This window comes from Pseudophryne corroboree, chromosome 8 (assembly GCF_028390025.1).
Source record: "Pseudophryne corroboree isolate aPseCor3 chromosome 8, aPseCor3.hap2, whole genome shotgun sequence".
Classification (NCBI taxonomy): Eukaryota; Metazoa; Chordata; class Amphibia; order Anura; family Myobatrachidae; genus Pseudophryne; species Pseudophryne corroboree.
This window is the reverse complement of record NC_086451.1, coordinates 173,070,919-173,085,066: the sequence shown is the minus strand read 5'-3', so window position 1 is coordinate 173,085,066 and position 14,148 is coordinate 173,070,919. Positions and strand designations below refer to the sequence as shown.

General features: G+C 47.6%; 6 non-coding genes and 1 pseudogene across 6 annotated transcripts; all 7 read left to right on the top strand.

Annotated features, from left to right (window-relative positions):
• Window positions 1-10,093: 10,093 nt before the first annotated feature.
• On the top strand, window positions 10,094-10,257 carry LOC134950985 (U1 spliceosomal RNA). Its single transcript, XR_010183807.1, has one exon. It is a non-coding gene; the product is annotated as a U1 spliceosomal RNA (small nuclear RNA).
• A 152-nt stretch (window positions 10,258-10,409) lies between these two features.
• On the top strand, window positions 10,410-10,551 carry LOC134952802 (U1 spliceosomal RNA; annotated as a pseudogene).
• Window positions 10,552-11,245: 694 nt separating this feature from the next.
• LOC134951191 (U1 spliceosomal RNA) lies at window positions 11,246-11,409 on the top strand. The gene has a single exon (XR_010183977.1). It is a non-coding gene; the product is annotated as a U1 spliceosomal RNA (small nuclear RNA).
• A 152-nt stretch (window positions 11,410-11,561) lies between these two features.
• On the top strand, window positions 11,562-11,724 carry LOC134953220 (U1 spliceosomal RNA). Its single transcript, XR_010185496.1, has one exon. It is a non-coding gene; the product is annotated as a U1 spliceosomal RNA (small nuclear RNA).
• Window positions 11,725-12,395: 671 nt separating this feature from the next.
• LOC134951286 (U1 spliceosomal RNA) lies at window positions 12,396-12,559 on the top strand. The gene has a single exon (XR_010184055.1). It is a non-coding gene; the product is annotated as a U1 spliceosomal RNA (small nuclear RNA).
• Window positions 12,560-12,711: 152 nt separating this feature from the next.
• Window positions 12,712-12,874, top strand: LOC134953593 (U1 spliceosomal RNA). Its single transcript, XR_010185665.1, has one exon. It is a non-coding gene; the product is annotated as a U1 spliceosomal RNA (small nuclear RNA).
• Window positions 12,875-13,545: 671 nt separating this feature from the next.
• LOC134950830 (U1 spliceosomal RNA) lies at window positions 13,546-13,709 on the top strand. Its single transcript, XR_010183681.1, has one exon. It is a non-coding gene; the product is annotated as a U1 spliceosomal RNA (small nuclear RNA).
• The last annotated feature ends 439 nt before the right edge of the window (window positions 13,710-14,148 follow it).

The following is a 14,148-nucleotide window of genomic DNA, read 5'->3' as shown; positions in this document are numbered from 1 at the left end:
AGCAGGCTATTGCTCGCTGGATTTGTAACACGATTCAGCAAGCGCATTCTATGGCTGGATTGCAGTTACCGAAATCGGTCTAGGCCCATTCCACGAGGAAAGTGGGCTCTTCTTGGGCGGCTGCCCGAGGGGTCTCGGCACTACAGCTGTGTCGAGCTGCTACTTGGTCAGGTTCAAACACCTTTTCAAAATACTATAAGTTTGATACCCTGGCTGAGGAGGAACTCATGTTTGCTCAATCGGTGCTGCAGAGTCATCCGCACTCTCCCGCCCGTTTTGGAGCTTTGGTATAATCCCCATGGTCCTTACGGAGTCCCCAGCATCCTCTAGGATGTTAGAGAAAATAAGATTTTAAACCTACCGGTAAATCTTTTTCTCGTAGTCCGTAGAGGATGCTGGGTGACCGTCCCAAGTGCGGACTACTTCTGCAATACTTGTATATAGTTATTGCTTCAATAAGGGTTATGTTAGAGTTGCATCAATCCTGCACTGATGCTACAGTATGTTGTTTTTTCGTACTCATAACTGGGTAGTTTATCACAAGTTATACGGTGTGATTGGTGTGGCTGGTATGAATCTTGCCCTGGATTAACAAAATCCTTTCCTCATACTGTCAGTCTCCTCTGGGCACAGTTTCTCTAACTGTGGCATAGAGGGGCATAGAGGGAGGAGCCAGTGCACACCCAGAACTAAAGTCTTTCTTAAAGTGCCCATGTCTCCTGCGGAGCCCGTCTATCCCCATGGTCCTTACGGAGTCCCCAGCATCCTCTACGGACTACGAGAAAAAGATTTACCGGTAGGTTTAAAATCTTATTTTCTACTTTATTATTTTCTATCCTAGTTTATTACGACCAACTTTCATCCAAGGAGTTTGATATTCTACTACCTGCATGCAATTTAAATTGCTTAAATTGTTTATATGGTTGATTTGTCCTTCACAATCCATAATCTGCAACTTGGATGTACTTGTGTCATTGAAAATCTTATAATAAAAATGTTTATATATTGAAAAAAAAAGTTATAAGACATATGCCTACCTACTAAATGGGGTAAAATTAGGGGATTCTGTACTGGAAAAGGACTTAGGTGTCCTCATAGATAGCAAGCTAAGCAGTAGTACCCAAAGTAGGACTGCAGCAAAGAAGGCTAATAAGATATTAGCATGCATAAAACGGGGTATTGATGCTAGGGACGAGAGTATTATACTCCCGTTATATAAATCACTAGTGAGGCCACACCTTGAATACTGTGTACAGTTCTGGGCACCGTACTACAAAAAGGATATCCTGGAGCTTGAAAAGGTACAGAGGAGGGCGACCAAACTAATTAAGGGCATGGAGATGATGGCATACAAGGAAAGGCTTGAAAGACTAGGCATGTTTACATTGGAAAAGCGGAGACTAAGAGGGGATATGATCAACATCTACAAATATATAAGGGGACAATACACAGAGCTTGCGTGGGACCTGTTTCTGGTTAGATCAACACAGAGGACTCGTGGACACTCGCTCAGGTTAGAGGAGAGGAGATTCCGCACAATACAGCGTAAAGGCTTTTTCACGGTAAGGACAATACGTGTTTGGAATTCCCTGCCCGAGGGAGTTGTAATGGCGGAATCTGTCAACACCTTTAAGAATGGGTTAGATAAATTCCTATTGGATAAGGATATCCAGGGGTATGGTGCATAGTCATGCATTATAATTACTATAAATAGGGATAAAATGCAATGGCTGACAGCAGCATCAGTCAGACATTTTAGTAAAATCATCATGCATAGGACACCACAAATAGGTTGAACTCGATGGACAATTGTCTTTTTTCAACCTCAGATACTATGTTACTATGTTACTATGTAATATTTGAAGAAACAAAATAAAATAAAGCTATGTATTGGGTTTCACTAACAAGCACATTGGAAGACTTGACTACTGTTAAAAGACATGCATTACATGGTATAGAGCCACAAACCACAATGTAGTAAAATAAAAACAAACTTACATGTGTATCAAACCTATGTGAGGCTTACATTGATAGTGCAAGATCAACACTCTATCAACTGTGCAAACTAGACTGCACATAAATGCCATAAAATTTATCTTAGATTTTAGTAAATAAGGCCTGTTGCTGTCCGGGTCACACAGCCGTCACGGCCCCGCCCCCATACGGTCCGGTCATGTCTGCGTTGTCCTGACTGTGCCCCCAAAATGGCGGCACAACGCCGCTGGCCCGACTCCTCCTGCCCAGTGACCGCCTCTACCTGTCAATCAGGCAGAGGCGCTCACTGGGCAGAGATGCTGATCGCATCTCTGGCATGTGCCGGTGCACTGTGGCACCAGCACACACGCACTTCAGACCTGATCTCCTGTTGTGTGAATATGCACAGCAGGGATCAGGTCTTAATTAGGCCCTATATACAGCTGTCAGTAAAGCAGGGATGTGCTGCTGCCAGTGAGGCAGGGATGTTCTGCTGTCAGTGAAGCAGTGATGTGCTGCTGTCAGTGAAGCAGTGATGTGCTGCTGTCAGCGAGGCAGTGATGTGCTGCTGTCAGCGAGGCAGGGATGTGCTGCTATAAGTGAGGCAGGGATGTGCTGCCGTCAATGAGGCAGGGATGTGCTGCCGTCAATGTTGCAGGGATGTGTTGCTGTCAACGTTGCAGGGATGTGCTGCTGTCAGTGAAGCAGGAATGTGCTGCTGCAGTGAGGCAGAGATATGCTGCCCACTATCTCCCTATCACCCCTGCCTGAGTCGCACACTTTCCCTGTCACCCCTGCCTCAGTTACCCACTATCTCCCAGTCACCGCTGCCTCAGTCAACCACTATACCTGCGACCCCTGCCTCAGTCTCTTACTGTCCCTGTCACCCCTGCCACAGTCATCCACTATCTCCCTATCATCCCTGCCTTATTCATTTATTATCCCTGTCACCCACTTTCTTCCCATACTTACCCAACCCCTTCCTATCACCCCTCCCTCAGTAACCAACTATCTCCCTGTCACCCCTGCCTAAGTCACCCACTATCACTGTCACCCCTGCATCAGTCACCCACTATCTCCCAGTCACCCCGGCTTCAGTCACCCACTATATCCCACTCATACATGCTTCAGTCACCCACTATCTCCCAGTCATCCCTGCCTCAGTCACCTACTGACACCAGTGCAGATATTTCTGCTGCAGCCTCTCCACTCTCCAGCGTGAACGTCCTGACGACTGAGGAAATCCGCTTCCCAGTTGAGGACTCCGGGAATGAACACTGCCGATATTGCTGGCAGATGACGTTCTACCCAACTGAGGATTTTTTTATACTTCCAGCTTTGCCATGCAGTTTCGAGTGCCGACTTGATGATTTGTGTACACTACCGTGGTGGCGTTGTCCGATTGTACTTGAACAGGCCTGTTCTGTACTAGAGGCAGGGCCAGTATCAATGAATTGAACACTGCCCGCAATTCCAGAATGTTTATCGGGAGGAGAGATTCCTCCCTGGTCCACCGATGGTGAAGGGTCGTCATCACGGCCATGACCTTGGTGAATTTCCGAGGTGCCGTGGCCAAACCAGAAGGCAGGATCTGAAATCCAAAAACTAACCAGGCACAACACTGCTTAGCTTCCAACATAAGATGAGATTGGACATATCCAGTGTGATGCGGCTGTAGATGATTTTTGCTGTTTCTAACTTCTACATCAATGAATAAGTTTCAAAATAGAATGCATCAAGAGAACGGTGTTGGTAGTATAAAACTACCTACAGCACCTGGTATTCCCAGGTGGTCTCACATCCAAGAACAAACCAGGCCTAAGATCAGGTGATATTGGGCATATACAGTGTGGTGTGGCTGTAGATGAGCTTAGTGGTTTCTGTTAGAGTTCTTCTACTTCTAACTACTAGTACATAAATGAATAAGCGGCCGATTTATTAAACCTGGTGGAATGATAATTTGCATGGTGATAAAGTACCAGCCAATCAGCTCCTAATTGCCATGTCACAGGCTGGGTTTGAAAAATGACAGTTAGGAGCTGACTGGCTGGTACTTTATCACCTTGCACTTTATCAGTTCACCAGGCTTAATAGATCTGCCCCAATGTTTCAAAATGGAATGCATCAAGAGAACGGTGTTGGTATTGTAAAAATACACACAGCTCCTGGTATTTCCTGGTGGTCTCCCATCCAAGTACTAAAACCAGGACCAACACTGCTCAGCTTCCATGATCAGGAGAGATTGGGCAAATCCAGTGTGCTGTGGCTGTAGATGAGCTGGTGGTTTCTGTTAGAGCTTTTCTACTTCTAACTTCTGGTACATAAAAGAATACATGTAAAAATTAAATGTACCAAGAAAAGGGTGTTGGTAGTTTAAAAACACCTAAAGAATCTGATAATACATGGATGGGAGACTGCTTGGTAGTAACAAAGTCCAATACTGCTTTGCTTCAAAGATCAAATGAGATTGGGCATATCCAGTGTGGTGTGGCTTTAGATAAGCTTTGTGGTTTCTGTTAGAGCTCTTCTACTTCTAACTACTGGTACATTAATGAATATGTATAAGGTTGTAGTTTATCCAATATGCCTTTACTACCTTACCTTACCCCCCCCCCTCCCCCCCCCCTTCCTTTGTTCTCTCCTCGTGTGTGCGTTATTTGTTTTCTCATACGTCCTAGAGGATGCTGGGATCACATTAAGAACCATGGGGTATAGACGGGATCCGCAGGAGACATGGGCACTTTAAGACTTTCAAAGGGTGTGAACTGTCTCCTCCCTCTATGCCCCTCCTCCAGACTCCAGTTTTAGAATTGTGCCCAGTGAGACTGGATGCACTACAGGGGAGCTCTACTGAGTTTCTCTGAAAAGACTTATGTTAGTTTTTCTTATTTTCAGGGAGGCTGCTGGCAACAGTCTCCCTGCTTCGTGGGACTTAGGGGAGAGAAGTATGACCAACTTCTAGTGAGTTCAATGGCTCTACTTCTGGCTGACAGGACACCATTAGCTCCTGAGGGTGCTGATCGCTGGGTACGCCTAGATGCCCACTCCCGTAGCCTGCCATCACCCCCTTACAGAGCCAGAAGTCAGAAGACAGGCGAGTAGCAGAAGAACAGATGGCATTCTGAGGTACCACGCAGCGAGCGGAATGCTGTGCGCCATGCTCCCACACAAACACAGGCACTGCAGGGTGCAGGGCGTTGGGGGGGGGGGGGCACCCTGGGCAGCATAAATTCCTCACAAAAGGCTGGCAAAAGTGGACATTAGTGCCTGGGCACTGTCCTTACCCCACCAGCGTAATTAATTATTTGTTTCTGAGCGGGACAGAAGCGTGCCATTACAGCGGCGGGGCTTCTTCCTCACCTCACCAGCACATCTATAGAGCGTTACAAGTCTATCACTATAGAGTTTATTATTTCCCAGACTGTGTACTTTTGACGCTGGGTTGTGAGCTGAAAAATCCCATCTGTCCCTCTGACAGATTTACTGTAGGTCTATCCCCCATAAGCCGATGTGTCTGTGGGTACTTGGTACATGTGTGTCAACATGTCGGTGGCTGAATGTTTTTCCCAAGAGGAAACTATATTAGGAATGCAGACATATGATGGTGGCCCTGTTGGCACCACCAATAACTGACTGGGTGAAAGTTTCAGTAATATCAGAGTGAGGTTGGATAAATCTGTGTCTCAGACACAGACGTAGAGAAAAGATGTGATGTTCATGGCTATGCTTCTTTTCCCTCAGGCCCCGCAAAAATGTTATTTTGCCCAGTTACTACACACTGATACTGACTCGGATACTGATTCCTATGTCGACCATAATATTTCCTGATTAGATCCAATATTGGCAAGGAGCATTCAGTACATGATTGTGGATATTAAGGACATATTAACATCACTGAGGACCCTGCTGTTCCTGACAAATGGGTCTATATGTATGTATATATATAGATATATAATGAAAGCTGATGTAACGTTCCTCCATCTCTGTTTGAGAAAGTCTGGGCCAGCTCGACAAGATGGTTTCAAATCCCCAAAAGGTTTCCGGTTGTTTATTCATTTCCTGCCGCGGACAGAATAAAGTGGGAATCACCCCCTGTTCTGCATGGGGCCCTGTCACAAATCCAGCGGATCGTATGCAGGAAGCTACATTATTTCTAGTTATGTAACCACGGGTACATTACTTAGACCTGCCATTACATGCGCATGGGTGAGTAGTAGTATTCAAGAATTGGTCGAATACCTTGTCATCCGATATAGATATCCTGGAGACATGGGATGCTCCTTACGTTGGATCATATCAAGGACACTGCAGCATACTTACGACTGCAAGGGATATAGGACTCTTGAGTTCACGGGCCAATTTCATGGCAGTCTCGGATAGGAGGGCATTGTGGATTCACCAAGGGAATGCTGATGCTGACTCCAAGAAGAAAGGGAGTCTCTTCCCTATGAAGGTGAAGCCTTGTTTGGCGACGGCCTAGTTAATTTGATCTCGGCAGCTCCCGCAGGTAAGTCAACCTTCTTGCCCTATGTTCCCTCTCAACGGATGAAGACGCATCATTATCTAACGCAGTCATTTTGGCCCAATAGATATGCAAGAAGTTAAGATTCCCCTTTCTTTGCAGGTAGAGGAAGGAGAAGAGGGAAGAGGTCTGTAGCCTCTTCAAGATCGCAGGAGCAGAGATCGTCCTCTGCTTCTGCCAAATCCACTGCATGACGCTGGGGCTCTCTTGCAGGAGCCCACACCAGTGGGGGCACGTCTAAAACACTTCAGTCAGTTCTGGAATAATTTGGACCTGGACTCGTGGGTTTTACAAATAGTGTCCCAAGGGTACAAACTGGGGTTTCAAGACGTTCCCCCTCACCGATTGTTCAAATCGGCCTTAGTCAGCAGGGAGAAGGCTTTTATTCAAGCCTCTTCGTGGTCCCGAAGCCGGAAGGCTCAGTCAGACCAATCTGAAATCTGAAATCCCTCAATTTCTACCTAAAGAAATTCAATTTCAAGATGGAATCTCTCAGGGTAGGGATCTCCAGTCCGGAGGAAGGAGATTTCATGGTTTTGGTAGACATAAGGATGCCTACTTACATGTTCCGTTTAGCCACTGCATCAAGCTACCTGAGGTTTGCAATTCAGTATTGTCATTACCAATTTCAGACGTTGCCGTTTGGTCTGTCCACGGCTCCGAGGATTTTCACCAGGGTGATGGCGGAAATGATGGTTCTCCTTCGCAAACAAGGAGTCACAATTATCCCGTACTTGGATGATCTCTTGATAAAGGCGAGATCCAGGGACCAGTTGTTGCAAAACATTGCACTCTCCCTGACAGTTCTTCAACAACATGGTTGGCTCCTAAACTTGCCAAAATCGCAGTTGGTCCCAATGACGCGGTTGTTGTTTTTGGGAGTGATACTGGACACAGAAGAGGTTTTCTTCCAGTGGAAAGGCTATGGAGATCCAGAGTCTGGTCAAACAAATTCTGAAACCAGCAAGAGTGTTAATCCATCAATGCATTCGGTTGCTGGGGAAGATGGTTGCGGCCTACGAGGCCATTCAGTTTGGCAGGTTCCATGCTAGAGTGTTCCAGTGGGACCTGTTGGACAAGTGGTCCGGATCCCACCTACACATGCACCGGAGGATAATCCTATCTTCCAAGACCAGAATATCACTCCATTGGCGGCTGCACAGTTCTCACCTCCTAGAGGGGCGATGGTTCGGGATCCAGGACTGGATCCTAGGGACCACGGATGCAACCCTCCGAGGCTGGGGAGCAGTCACACAGGGGGAAAACATCCAAGGAAGATGGTCAAGTCGGGAAAGTTGTCTCCACATAAATGTTCGGGAGTTAAGGGCCATTTAATAACTGCAGACACAGTACGCACTGGGACGGGAGCCCTGCATCCTCTACGGACTAAGAGAAAAGGATTTACCGGTAGGTATTAAAATCCTATTTTCTCTAATGTCCTAGAGGATGCTGGGGACTCTGTAAGGACCATGGGGATAGACGGGCTCCGCAGGAGACATGGGCACTTTAAGAAAGACTTTAGTTCTGGGTGTGCAGTGGCTCCTCCCTCTATGCCCCTCCTCCATACCTCAGTTTGATACTGTGCCCAGTGGAAACTGTGTGCTTTTCAGGAGCTCTCCTGAGCTTTCTGACAGAAAGTATTTTGTTAGGTTTTTAATTTTCAGGGAGCACTGCTGGCAACAGACTCCCTGCATCGAGGGACTGAGGGGAGAGAAGCAGCCCTACTCTCTGAGTTGCAAGGTCCTGCTTCTTAGGCTACTGGACACCATTAGCTCCAGCGGGATTGGTACGCAGGATCTCACCCTCGCCGTCCGTCCCAGAGCCGCGCCGCCGTCCCCCTCGCAGAGCCGGAAGATAGAAGCCGGGTGAGTATGAGAAGAAAAGAGACTTCAGCGGTGGCAGAAGACTTCATGATCTTCACTGAAGTAATGCACAGCACTGCAGCTGTGCGCCATTGCTCCCATACACCTCACATACTCTGGTCACTGTAAGGGTGCAGGGCGCCCTGGGCAGCAATATAAACCTCTTTTTGCCAAAAATATAACATATATACAGCTGAGCACTGTATATATGTATGAGCCCCCGCCAATTTTACAGTTTAAGCGGGACAGAGGCCCGCCGCCGAGGGGGCGGGGCTTCTCCCTCAGCACTCACCAGCGCCATTTTTTCTCCACAGCACCGCTGAGGCAGCTCCCCAGACTCTCGCCTGCTGAAACCACGGTAGACAAGAGGGTTGAAAAGAGGAGGGGGGGCACATAATTCGGCGCAAATTACATACAGCAGCACTACTGGGCAAACATTAAGTTACTGTGTTATTCCTGGGTTATATAGCGCTGGGGTGTGTGCTGGCATACTCTCTCTCTCTGTCTCTCCAAAGGGCCTTGTGGGGAAACTGTTTTCAGAAAAAGCATTCCCTGTGTGTGTGGTGTGTCGGTACACGTGTGTCGACATGTCTGAGGAAGAAGGCTATATTAGAGAGGAGCGGGAGCAAATTAATGTGGTGTCTCTGCGACAGCTGATTGGATGGATATGTGGAATGTTTTAAATGCTAGTGTAAACTCAGTGCACAAAAGATTAGACAAGGCTGAAGCTTTGGGACAGTCAGGGTCTCAACCCATGCCTGATCCTATGTCGCAGGGACTGTCAGGGTCTCATAAGCGCCCACTATCCCAGATTGTTGACACAGATACTGACACGGATTCTGACTCCAGTGTCGATTACGATGATGCAAAGTTACAGCCAAAATTGGCAAAATCCATTCGATATAGGATTATGGCAATAAAAGATGTTTTGCACATCACAGAGGAACCCCCTGTCCCTGACAAGAGGGTACATAAGTACAAGGGAAAGAAGCCTGAGGTAACCTTTCCCCCCTCACACGAGCTGAACGAGTTATGTGAAAAAGCCTGGGAATCTCAAGATAAAAGACTGCAGATTTCCAAAAGGATTCTTATGGCGTATCCTTTCCCATCAATGGATAGGTTAAGATGGGAATCCTCCCCTAGGGTGGACAAAGCATTAACACGCTTATCCAAGAAGGTAGCCCTCCCGTCCCAGGATACGGCTACCCTCAAAGAGTCTGCTGACCGCAAACAGGAGATAACCCTGAAGTCCATTTATACACATTCGGGTACCTTACTCAGACCGGCAATTGCGTCGGCCTGGGTGTGTAGTGCTGTAGCAGCATGGACGGATACCTTATCTGAGGGGATGGATACCCTAGATAAGGATACTATTTTATTGACCCTGGGGCATATAAGAGATGCTGTCCTATATGTGTGTATGCAAAGTACAGGTGGTGCTGCAGGGCTCACACCCTTTTACTTGTCTTGTAGAGCAACTCTGGAGCTGTTATTGGATCCATCTGCTGCAGGACTTCCCCCAGGAATGCTTGCACTAGTTGTTGCATTTGGTTTGTTGTTTGGGGGTGCTTCAGTATTAGGCAGCCTTCTGCCCTACCATGTTCATCTGAAAATATGTGTTCTCCCTGCAGTTGTTGTCCCCAGATGAGAGTTCCCTTGTGCTGCCTCAGTTGAATCTCCTTTACATGACAGAGATGTGCCTGAGCAGCGGCCCTCCCCAGCCCTATCCCAAGTCATACTTATTTTGCATAGGAGATACCATGGTCATGAAGATTGTTCTCCCAGGGTGAGGTTCATTCATTGCATTCTGGGTATGCTGACCCCTGTGATTTCCACAAATGTGGGAAACTCGACTGCATTATTTGTGGTAGTGGGGGACTGTGTTTGTTCTTTCCTCTGGTCAGCTCTGGTAAAAGTCAGATTTATTTGTCTCAGATCTTCCTCTAGCCTTGTTCTTCTATCGAGAGTTTCCTTATGCTGCCTCAGTTGGATCTACTTCACTTGACAGGGGGGTGCCCGAGCAGCGACCCTCCCCAGCTCTAGCCCAACTCCTACTTACCTGCCAGGTGAGATACTATGATCATGAAGTTGCTTCTCCCAGGACAAGGATCACCCATTGCACTCTGGGTGTGCTGCTCCTGCGATTTCCCCAAATGTGGGAAACTTGACTGCATAATTTGTGTTTCCCCTGGTCAGCTCTCATATAATTCAGATCTCTTTGTCTCAGGTCTCTCTCCAGCCTAGTTTGCTGTCTGTTTCCACTTCTTTTTTCTTGAGCCCCTCCCTTCTATACCCTAGTGCACTATCCTGACTTCTCCTCCCGTCTGCTTACTTAGTGCCTTACAATGCACAATGCAAACTACAGGTAGTGCTGCAGGGCCCACACCCTTTTACTTGCCTTACAGAGCAGCTCTGGAGCTGTTACAGTGCCCAGCTGCTGCAAGAAATCAGCTTGAATGCTTCAGGGGCTGGGGCATAGCCAACATGAGCCCCACACCGAAGGAGGGTGGAGGTGTTTAATGCGAACTAGGGGTCATCCAAGCGCCGCAAAAGGCCGCCATGCCCTGCACGCCCCTCTTCTCTATTCATATGCAGATGAGGGTTGATGCCAACTTTGACCCACTGCTTGGATGACATCACCATATGCAAATCCATCTGCTGCAGGCCTTCCCCCAGGAATGCTTGCACTAGTTGTTGCATTTGGTTTGTTGTTTGGGGGTGCTTCAGTATTAGGCAGCCTCTGCCCTCCCATGTTCATCTGAAAATATGTGTTCTCCCTGCAGTTGTTGCCCCCAGATGAGAGTTCCCTTGTGCTGCCTCAGTTGAATCTCCTTTACTTGACAGAGATGTGCCTGAGCAGCGGCCCTCCCCAGCTCTATCCCAAATCATACTTATTTTGCATAGGAAATACCATGGTCATGAAGATTGTTTTCCCAGGGTGAGGTTCATTCATTGCATTCTGGGTATGCTGACCCCTGTGATTTCCCCAAATGTGGGAAACTGGACTGCATTATTTGTGGTAGTGAGGGACTGTGTTTGTGCTTTCCTCTGGTCAGCTCTGGTAAAAGTCAGATTTCTTTGTCTCAGATCTTCCTCTAGCCTTGTTCTTCTTTCGAGAGTTCCCTTGTGCTGCCTCAGTTGGATCTCCTTCACTTGACAGGGGGGTGCCCGAGCAGCGACCCTCCCCAGCTCTAGCCCAGCTCCTACTTACCTGCCAGGTGAGATACTATGATCATGAAGGTGCTTCTCCCAGGGCAAGGCTCACCCATTGCACTCTGGGTGTGCAACTCCTGCGGTTTCCCCAAATGTTGGACACTTGACTGCATAATTTGTGTTTCACCTGGTCGGCTCTCGTATAATTCAGATCTCTTTGTCTCAGGTCTCTCTCCAGCCTAATGTGCAGTCTGTTTCCACTTCTCTTTTCTTGAGTTGCTCCCTTCTATGCCCTTGCGCACTATCCTGACTTCTCCCGTCTGCTTACTTTGTGCCTTCCAACGCACAATGCAAACTACAGGTAGTGCTGCAGGGCCCACACCCTTTTACTTGCCTTACAGAGCAGCTCTGGAGCTGTTACAGTGCCCAGCTGCTGCAAGAAATCAGCTTGAATGCTTCAGGGGCTGGGGCATAGCCATCATGAGCCCCACACCGAAGGAGGGTGGAGGTGTTTAATGCGAACTAGGGGTCATCCAAGCACCGCAAAAGGCCGCCATGCCCTGCATGCCAATTTTCTCTTTTCATATGCAGACGAGGGTTGAAGCCAACTTTGACCCACTGCTTGGATGACATCACCATATGCAAATCCATCTGCTGCAGGCCTTCCCCCAGGAATGCTTGCACTAGTTGTTGCATTTGGTTTGTTGTTTGGGGGTGCTTCAGTATTAGGCAGCCTTCTGCCCTCCCATGTTCATCTGAAAATATGTGTAACTCCTGCAGTTGTTGTCCCCAGATGAGAGTTCCCTTGTGCTGCCTCAGTTGAATCTCCTTTACTTGACAGAGATGTGCCTGAGCAGCGGCCCTCCCCAGCCCTATCCCAAATCATACTTATTTTGCATAGGAGATACCATGGTCATGAAGATTGTTCTCCCAGGGTGAGGTTCATTCATTGCATTCTGGGTATGCTGACCCCTGTTATTTCCCCAAATGTGGTAAACTTGACAGCATTATTTGTGGTAGTGGGGGACTGTGTTTGTGCTTTCCTCTGGTCAGCTTTGGTAAAAGTCAGATTTCTTTGTCTCAGATCTTCCTCTAGCCTTGTTCTTCTTTCGAGAGTTCCCTTGTGCTGCCTCAGTTGGATCTCCTTCACTTGACAGGGGGGTGCCCGAGCAGCGACCCTCCCCAGCTCTAGCCCAACTCCTTCTTACCTGCTAGGTAAGATACTATGATCATGAAGGTGCTTCTCCCAGGGCAAGGCTCACCAATTGCACTCTGGGTGTGCTGCTCCTGCGATTTCCCCAAATGTGGGAAACTTGACTGCATAATTTGTGTTTCCCCTGGTCGGCTCTCGTATAATTCAGATCTCTTTGTCTCATGTCTCTCTCCAGCCTAGTTTGCTGTCTGTTTACACTTCTTTTTTCTTGAGCCGCTCCCTTCTATGCCCTTGCGCACTATCCTGACTTCTCCCGTCTGCTTAATTTGTGCCTTCCAACGCACAATGCGAACTACAGGTAGTGCTGCAGGGCCCACGCCCTTTTACTTGCCTTACAGAGCAGCTCTGGAGCTGTTACAGTGCCCAGCTGCTGCAAGAAATCAGCTTGAATGCTTCAGGGGCTGGGGCATGGCCAACATGAGCCCCACACCGAAGGAGGGTGGAGGTGTTTAATGCGAGCTAGGGGTCATCCAAGCGCCGCAAAAGGCTGCCATGCCCTGCACGCCCCTTTTCTCTTTTCATATGCAGACGAGGGTTGAAGCCAACTTTGACCCACTGCTTGGATGACATCACCATATGCAAATCCATCTGCTGCAGGCCTTCCCCCAGGAATGCTTGCACTAGTTGTTGCATTTTGTTTGTTGTTTGGGGGTGCTTCAGTATTAGGTAGCCTTCTGCCCTCCCATGTTCATCTGAAAATATGTGTTCTCCCTGCAGTTGTTGTCCCCAGATGAGAGTTCCCTTGTGCTGCCTCAGTTGAATCTCCTTTACTTGACAGAGATGTGCCTGAGCAGCGGCCCTCCCCAGCCCTATCCCAAATCATACTTATTTTGCATAGGAGATACCATGGTCATGAAGATTGTTCTCCCAGGGTGAGGTTCATTCATTGCATTCTGGGTTTGCTGACCCCTGTGATTTCCACAAATGTGGGAAACTCGACTGCATTATTTGTGGTAGTGGGGGACTGTGTTTGTGCTTTCCTCTGGTCAGCTCTGGTAAAAGTCAGATTTCTTTGTCTCAGATTTTCCTCTAGCCTTGTTCTTCTTTCGAGAGTTCCCTTGTGCTGCCTCAGTTGGATCTCCTTCACTTGACAGGGGGCTGCCCGAGCAGCGACCCTCCCCAGCTCTAGCACATGTAAGTTTGTTTTTATTTTACTACATTGTGGTCTGTGGCTCTATACCATGTAATGCATGTCTTTTAACAGTAGTCAAGTCTTCCAATGTGCTTGTTAGTGAAACCCAATACATAGCTTTATTTTATTTTGTTTCTTCAAATATTGAATGCATATGTCTTATAACTTTTTTTTTCAATATATAAACATTTTTATTATAAGATTTTCAATGACACAAGTACATCCAAGTTGCAGATTATGGGTTGTGAAGGACAAATCAACCATATAAACAATTTAAGCAATTTAAATTGCA